The sequence below is a fragment of the Arachis stenosperma genome, chromosome 5 (assembly GCF_014773155.1).
Source record: "Arachis stenosperma cultivar V10309 chromosome 5, arast.V10309.gnm1.PFL2, whole genome shotgun sequence".
Lineage (NCBI taxonomy): Eukaryota > Viridiplantae > Streptophyta > Magnoliopsida > Fabales > Fabaceae > Arachis > Arachis stenosperma.
Window position 1 is genome coordinate 105,895,134 of NC_080381.1, and position 8,082 is coordinate 105,903,215.

The 8,082-nt window shown below is 38.6% G+C and overlaps 1 non-coding gene across 1 annotated transcript; it reads right to left on the reverse strand.

Moving 5' to 3' along the window:
- Positions 1–6,225: 6,225 nt before the first annotated feature.
- On the reverse strand, positions 6,226–6,333 carry LOC130983494 (small nucleolar RNA R71). The gene has a single exon (XR_009087479.1). It is a non-coding gene; the product is annotated as a small nucleolar RNA R71 (small nucleolar RNA).
- Between the last annotated feature and the right edge of the window lie 1,749 nt (positions 6,334–8,082).

Below are 8,082 nucleotides of genomic sequence, written 5' to 3' on the forward strand. Positions count from 1 at the left end.
ATTGGAGGAGCTCAGTTTACATTAATGGAATACACTACAAATTGATTGCTAATGAAGGAAACAATACACTTCATGGTACATATATACTAGTGCTAGTACTATATATGCCTACTTTATTTTCCTAATTAAACAGACATAATTCTAATTTAATTAATTTCTATTACTGCTAACAAGATCTATCTGATGAAGAAAGATGTCACATATAATAAAGATTATCAAATTCAGCTACCACAGTTTTGATGGTGAAGAAGTTAATGAACCTAAAATTCTCAGCGGTCCAAAATAGAGGAACAGAGAGACAGAGAATCAAAGGGAAGAATGACTTACCTGTGTTTATGAGGGATTGCGAGAGACAGAGACCGCTGCGCTGAGGGAGTAGGAGGGCCATCGAGGGTTGAGTTGATGGAAAGACAGAGACAGAGGGCCAACGAGGGTTGCATTGATGGGTGAGGGTTGAAAAACAACAATAGGGTTCGACGGTCGGGTGCGAGGGTTAGACGAACGGCATGGGTGCGACGGTCATTGGCTTAGACAGATGGGGATGAAGGCGATGAAGGTGATGAACGGTCATGGGTGCGATGAAGATGAAGGCCGACGATGAACAATTTTCGGTCATAGAGATGAAGGCGATGAAGGACGGCGCGGGTAACTAAGGCAAGGGTGCGAAGGTCATTGGCTTAGACAGATGAGGATGAAGGAGATGAACTTTCATGGGTGCGATGAAGATGAAGGCGATGAATGATGAACGGACATGGAGGTGTTGTTTGAGGATGATGACGGCGCGGGTTACTTAGCTTTTAGGGTTTTTTTTGTGACTGGGTCACTTTTGATTGAGGTTAAACTAATGTGATGTTGTTTCAAGGTAAGCTACCGAAAAAAAAGCTAAGTGTGGAAAAAAATTGGGTGGGAAAATAAATTTTGGGGGAGGGAATTCTATTGGTACGTTTTTTTTTGTAGGGTGCCCATAGACCATTGAAACACAAACTAGCCACGCTTTTTAAGCGTGCCGGTTTCCTGATATGGCCACGCTTTTTAAGCGTGACAAAAAAAGCGTGCCGATTTCCCTCTATTGCCACGCTTTTCAAGCGTGCCAGTAAAAAAGTGTGGCCAAATTTCAAGTAATTGGGCACCCTCGTAAAAGCGTGCCGATTTCCCTCTATGGGCACGCTTTTCAAATGTGCCAAAAAAAAGCGTGGCCAAATCACAAATCAGTGGCCACCCTCACAAAAGCGTGCCCATAGACCACTTTTGGGTACGCTTTAAAAGCGTGGCAAGAAAAAAGGATGCCGACAGGCCTTTTTTCTTGTAGTGGAAATAACTAATTTTAAAAATTTTTGACCAAGTCAACCCAAAATTTCGAAAATTGGAGAGAAAAAAGGAAAAGATATATTTTTTATTTTTGAATATTTTAATTATGAGAGAGAAAAACACAATTATGACCCAAAACATAAAAATTTTGGATCAAAACACATGATGCATGCAAGAACACTATGAATGTCAAGATGAACACCAAGAACACTATGAAGATCATGATGAACATCAAGAACATAATTTTGAAAGATTTTGATGCAAAGAAAACATGCAAGACACCAAACTTAGAAATCTTTAATGTATGGACTCTAACAAACAAAAAATGCATATGAAAAACAACGAACAACACAAAATAATAAAACATCAAGATCAAACAAGAAGACTTACCAAGAACAACTTGAAGATCATGAAGAACACTATGAATGCATGGAGTTTTCGAAAAAAATGCAAGAAAAAAATTTTAAAGCATGCAATTGACACCAAACTTAAAAATTGACTCAAGACTCAAACAAGAACACAAAATATTTTTGGTTTTTTTATGTTTTTATGAATTTTTTTTGTATTTTTGTTAATTTTTTTCGAAAATATTCTTTAGAAAAACGAAAATAAAGAAAAAAAAATTTTTGAAAACTTTTTGAAAAGAAAATTACCTAATCTGAGCAACAAGATGAACCGTCAGTTGTCCATACTCGAACAATCCCCGGCAACGGCGCCAAAAACATGGTGGACGAAATTGTGATCACATCAATTTAGTATTCTTTGTTGTTGTATGAAATCATTATTATGGCACCTATGTGTGGACACAACTCCGTTCAACTTAACCAGCAAGTGTACTGGGTCATCCAAGTAATACCTTACGTGAGTAAGGGTCGATCCCACAGAGATTGTTGGTATGAAGCAAGCTATGGTCACCTTGTAAATCTCAGTTAGGCAGATTAAATGGTTATGGATTTTGAAAATTAATAATAAATAGAAAATAAAAAGGGATAGAAATACTTATGTAAATCAATAGTGGGAATTTCAGATAGGTGTATGAAGATGCTAGAATCCTTTCGAATCTCTACGTTCTTATTACTTTCATCCAATCCTTCCTACTCCTTTCCATGGCAAGCTGTATGTAGGGCATCACCGTTGTCAATGGCTATGATGAGCGGATAATTTGTACGCTTTTTGGCATTGTTTTTAGTATGTTTTTAGTAGATTTAGTTAGTTTTTAGTATATTTTTTATTAGTTTTTAGTTAAAATTCACTTTTCTGGACTTTACTATGAGCTTGTGTGTTTTTCTGTGATTTCAGGTATTTTCTGGCTGAAATTGAGGGATCTGAGCAAAAATCTAATTCAGAGACTAAAAGGACTGCAGATGCTGTTGGATTCTGACCTCCCTACACTCGAAGTGGATTTTCTGGAGCTACAGAAGCCCAATTGGCGCGCTCTCAATGGCGTTGGAAATTAGACATCCTGCGCTTTCCAGCAATGTATAATAGTCCATACTTTACCCGAGATTTGATGGCCCAAACCGGCGTTCCAAATCAGCTCAAGAATGCCCGGCGTTAAATGCCGGAACTGGCACAAGAATGGGAGTTAAACGCCCAAACTGGCAAAAAAGCTGGCGTTTAACTCCAAGAAGAGTCTCTACACGAAAATGCTTCAATTCTCAGCCCAAGCACACACCAAGTGGGCCCTAAAGTGGATTTTTCTGTCATTTACTCATTTCTGTAAACCTTAGGCTACTAGTTCTTTATAAATAAGACCTTTTGCTATTGTATTTTTCATCTTTTGATCATTTTCGATCTTAGGATCATCTTTGGACATCTAGTTCTTAGATCATTGGGAGGCTGGCCTCACGGCCATGCCTAGACCTTGTTCTTATGTATTTTCAACGGTGGAGTTTCTACACACCATAAATTAAGGTGTGGAGCTCTGCTGTACCTCGAGTATTAATGCAATTACTATTGTTCTTCTATTCAATTCAGCTTGTTCTTATTCCAAGATATTTATTCGCACTCAAGAACATGATGAATGTGATGATTATGTGACGCTCATCATCATTCTCACTTATGAACGCGTGATTGACAACCACTTCCGTTCTACAAGCAAACAAGGCTCTAATGTTTATCTCTTGGATTCTTTAATCGGAATCTTCGTGGTATAAGCTAGAATTGATGGCGGCATTCAAGAGAATCCGGAAGGTCTAAACCTTTTTTGTGGTATTCTGAGTAGGATTCAATGATTGAATGACTGTGACGAGCTTCAAACTCGCGATTGTGGGGCGTTAGTGACAGACGCAAAAGAATCACTGGATTCTATTCCGACATGATCGAGAACCGACAGCTGAATAGCCGTGCCGTGACAGGGTGCGTTGAACATTTTCACTGAGAGGACGGGACTGTAGCCATTGACAACGGTGATGCCCAACATACAGCTTGCCATGGAAAGGAGTAAGAAGAGTTGGATGAAGACAGTAGGAAAGCAGAGAGACAGAAGGGACAAAGCATCTTCATACGCTTATCTGAAGTTCTCACCAATGAATTGCATAAGTATCTCTATCCTTATCTTTATGTTTTATTCATACATCATCCATAACCATTTGAGTCTGCCTGACTAAGATTTACAAGGTGACCATAGCTTGCTTCATACCAACAATCTCCGTGGGATCGACCCTTACTCGCGTAAGGTTTATTACTTGGACGACCCAGTGCACTTGCTGGTTAGTTGTGCGAAGTTGTGTTTATGCCATGGTATTGAGCACCAAGTTTTTGGATTCATTACCAGGGATTATTTGAGTTGTGAAAAGTAGTGATCACAATTTCGTGCACCAAGTTTTTGGCGCCGTTGCCGGGGATTGTTGAGTTTGGACAACTGACGGTTCATCTTGTTGCTTAGATTAGGTATTTATCTTCAGAGTTCTTAAGAATGAATTCTAGTGTTTCAAGGTGATGTTCTTATCATCACCAAAGCTGATTGATTCTCATCAATTTAGCTCTTGAATGTAATGTCCTGCTGAAGCTTGGCTAGCCATGTCTAATTCCTTTAGACTAAAGCTTTAGACTAACATTGCATGATTCCTGGAATTCTCATTAAGAATTTTGATATCTTTATTTTCTTTTCCACTTAATTTTTGAAAAGTCCAAAAAAAAATTACAAGATCATAAAAACCAAAAATATTGCATGTTTCTTGTTGAGTCTAGTGTCTCATTTTAAGTTTGGTGTCAATTGCATGTTTCTGTTCTTCTTGCATTTTTCAAATTTATGCATGTGTCTTCATTAATCTTCAAGTTGTTCTTGATGATTTCCTTGCTCTGATCTTTAAATTTTCTTGACTTGAGTGTTTTGTGTTTCTCATGTGCATTCTTATTTTGTTAGTGTCAGTAGTATACAAACTGCTAAGTATGGTATCTTGCATGAATTGTTATTTGATTTTAGTTGCATTTTGATTATTCCTCATTATTAAAAATCCAAAAAAAATTTTAATTTGTGTCTTTTCAAGTCAATAATACAGAGAATTGAAGATTCAGAACATACAGCAGAGGAATTACACAGAAAAGCTGGACGTTCAAAACGCCCAGTGAAGAAGGCAAACTGGCGTTTAAACGCCAGCCAGGGTGCCTGGCTGGGCATTTAACTCCCAAAAGGGTAGTGCTTTGGGCGTTAAACGCCAGAATGTGTACCATTCTGGGCGTTTAACGCCAGGATGGCACAAGAGGGAAGATTCTATTTTCAATTCAAATTTTTTTCAAGTTTTCAAAATTTTTTCAAAATCAAATCTTTTTCAAATCATATCTTTTCAATCAAATCTTTTTCAAAATCAATTTCTTTCCATTTTCAAAAATACTTGCTATCAATTAATGATTTGATTCAACATTTCAAGTATGTTGCCTTTTCTGTTGAGAAAGGTTTAATGTTTGAATCATATCTTTCCTTGTTAAAATCAAATTGTTTCAAATTGTTTTTCAAATCATATCTTCTCAATCATATCTTTTTTTAAAACCATAACTTTTCAATCATATCTTCTTAATCACATCTTTTTCAAAATAGTTTTCAATCATATCTTTTTTATTTCTAATTTCAAAATCTTTTTCAAAAATCACTTGATTTCTTTTCCACTCTTGGTTTTCGAAAATCAATTAGTGTTTTTCAAAATGTTTTTAAAATCTTTTTAATTTATTTTCGAAAATTTCTTCCCCTCTTCTCACATCCTTCTATTTATGGACTAACATTATTCCTCAAGGAACAATTCGAACTCCATCTCTCTTGATAAGTTCGAATTCTTCTACTTCTTCCTTCTATTTTTTCTTTTCCTCTGACACCTCAAGGAATCTCTATACTGTGACATAGAGAATTCCATATTTTCTTGTTCTCTTCTCTTTCATATGAGCAAGAGCAAAGACAAAAGCATTCTTGTTGAGGCTGACCTTGAACCTGAAAGGACCTTGAAGCGAAAGCTGAGAGAAGCTAAGGCACAACTCTCTGTAGAGGACCTAACAGAAATCTTCAAAGAAGAAGAACCCATGGCAGCCGAAAACAACAACAATGCCAACAATGCAAGGAAGGTGCTGGGTGACTTTACTGCACCTACTCCCGACTTCTATGGGAGAAGCATCTCTATCCCTGCCATTGGAGCAAACAACTTTGAGCTTAAGCCTCAATTAGTTTCTCTAATGCAACAGAATTGCAAGTTCCATGGACTTCCATTGGAGGATCCTCATCAGTTTTTAGCTGAATTCTTACAAATCTGTGACACTGTCAAGACTAATGGGGTTGACCCTGAGGTCTACAGACTTATGCTATTCCCTTTTGCTGTAAGAGATAGAGCTAGGATATGGTTGGACTCACAACCTAAAGAAAGCCTGAACTCTTGGGAAAAGCTAGTCAATGCCTTCTTGGCAAAGTTCTTTCCACCTCAAAAATTGAGTAAGCTTAGAGTGGAAGTCCAAACCTTCAGACAGAAGGAAGGTGAATCCCTCTATGAAGCTTGGGAAAGATACAAACAATTGATCAGAAAGTGTCCCTCTGATATGCTTTCTGAATGGAGCATCAAAGGTATTTTCTATGATGGTCTGTCTGAACTGTCCAAGATGTCTTTGGATAGCTCTGCTGGAGAATCTCTTCATCTGAAGAAGACGCCTGCAGAAGCTCAAGAACTAATTGAAATGGTTGCAAATAACCAATTTATGTACACTTCTGAAAGGAATCCTGTGAACAATGGGACAAATCAGAAGAAAGGAGTTCTTGAGATTGATACTCTGAATGCCATATTGGCTCAAAATAAGATATTGACTCAGCAAGTCAATTTGATTTCTCAAAGTCTGTTTGGAATGTAAAATGCACCAGGCAGTACTAAGGATGCTTCATCTGAAGAAGAAGCTTATAATCCTGAGAACCCTTCAATGGAAGAGGTGCATTACATGGGAGAACCCTATGGAAACACCTATAATTCTTCATGGAGAAATCATCCAAATTTCTCATGGAAGGATCAACAGAGATCTCAACAAGGTTTCAACAACAATAATGGTGGAATCAATAGGTTTAGCAATGGCAAGCCTTTTCCATCATCTTCTCAGCAACAGACAGAGAATTCTAAGCAGAGCCACTCTGACTTAGCAACCATGGTCTCTGATCTAATCAAAACCACTCAAAGTTTCATGACTGAAACAAGGTCCTCTATTAGAAACTTGGAGGCACAAGTGGGTCAGCTGAGCAAGAAAATTACTGAACTCCCTCCTAGTGCTCTTCCAAGCAATACAAAAGAAAATCCAAAAGGAGAGTGCAAGGCCATCAACATGGCCGAATTTGGAGAGGAGGGAGAGGCAGTGAACGCCATTGAAGAAGACCTCAATGGACGTCCACTGGCCCCCAATGAGTTCCCCAATGAGGAACCATGGGAATCTGAGGCTCACACTGAGACCATAGAGATTCCGATGGATTTACTTCTGCCATTCATGAGCTCTGATGAGTATTCTTCCTCTGAAGAGGATGAATATGTCACTGAAGAGCAAGTTGCTAAATACCTTGGAGCAATCATGAAGCTAAATGACAAGTTATTTGGTAATGAGACTTGGGAAAATGAAACTCCTTTGCTCACCAAAGAACTGGATGACTTGTCTAGGCAGAAATTACCTCAAAAGAGACAGGACCCTGGGAAGTTCTCAATACCTTGTACCATAGGCACCATGACCTTTAAGAAGGCTCTGTGTGACCTAGGGTCAAGTGTAAACCTCATGCCTCTCTCTGTAATGGAGAAGCTAGGGATCTTTGAGGTGCAAGCTGCAAGAATCTCACTAGAGATGGCAGACAATTCAAGAAAACAAGCTTATGGACTTGTAGAGGATGTTCTGGTAAAGATTGAAGACCATTACATCCCTGCTGATTTCATAGTCCTAGAGACTGGGAAGTGCATGGATGAATCTATCATCCTTGGCAGACCCTTCCTAGCCACAGCAAAGGCTGTGATTGATGTGGATAGAGGAGAATTGATCATTCAAGTGAATGAAGAATCCTTTGTGTTTAAGGCTCAAGGATATCCCTCTGTCACCTTAGAGAGAGAGCATGAAGAGCTTTTCTCAAAACAGAGTCAGACAGAGCCCCCACAGTCAAACTCTAAGTTTGGTGTTGGGAGGCCCCAACCAAATTCTAAGTTTGGTGTTGAACCCCCACATTCAAACTCTAAGTTTGGTGTTGGGAGGTTCCAACATTGCTCTGAGCATTAGTGAGGCTCCATGTGAGCCCACTGTCAAGCTACTGACATTAAAGAAGCGCTTGTTGGGAGGCAA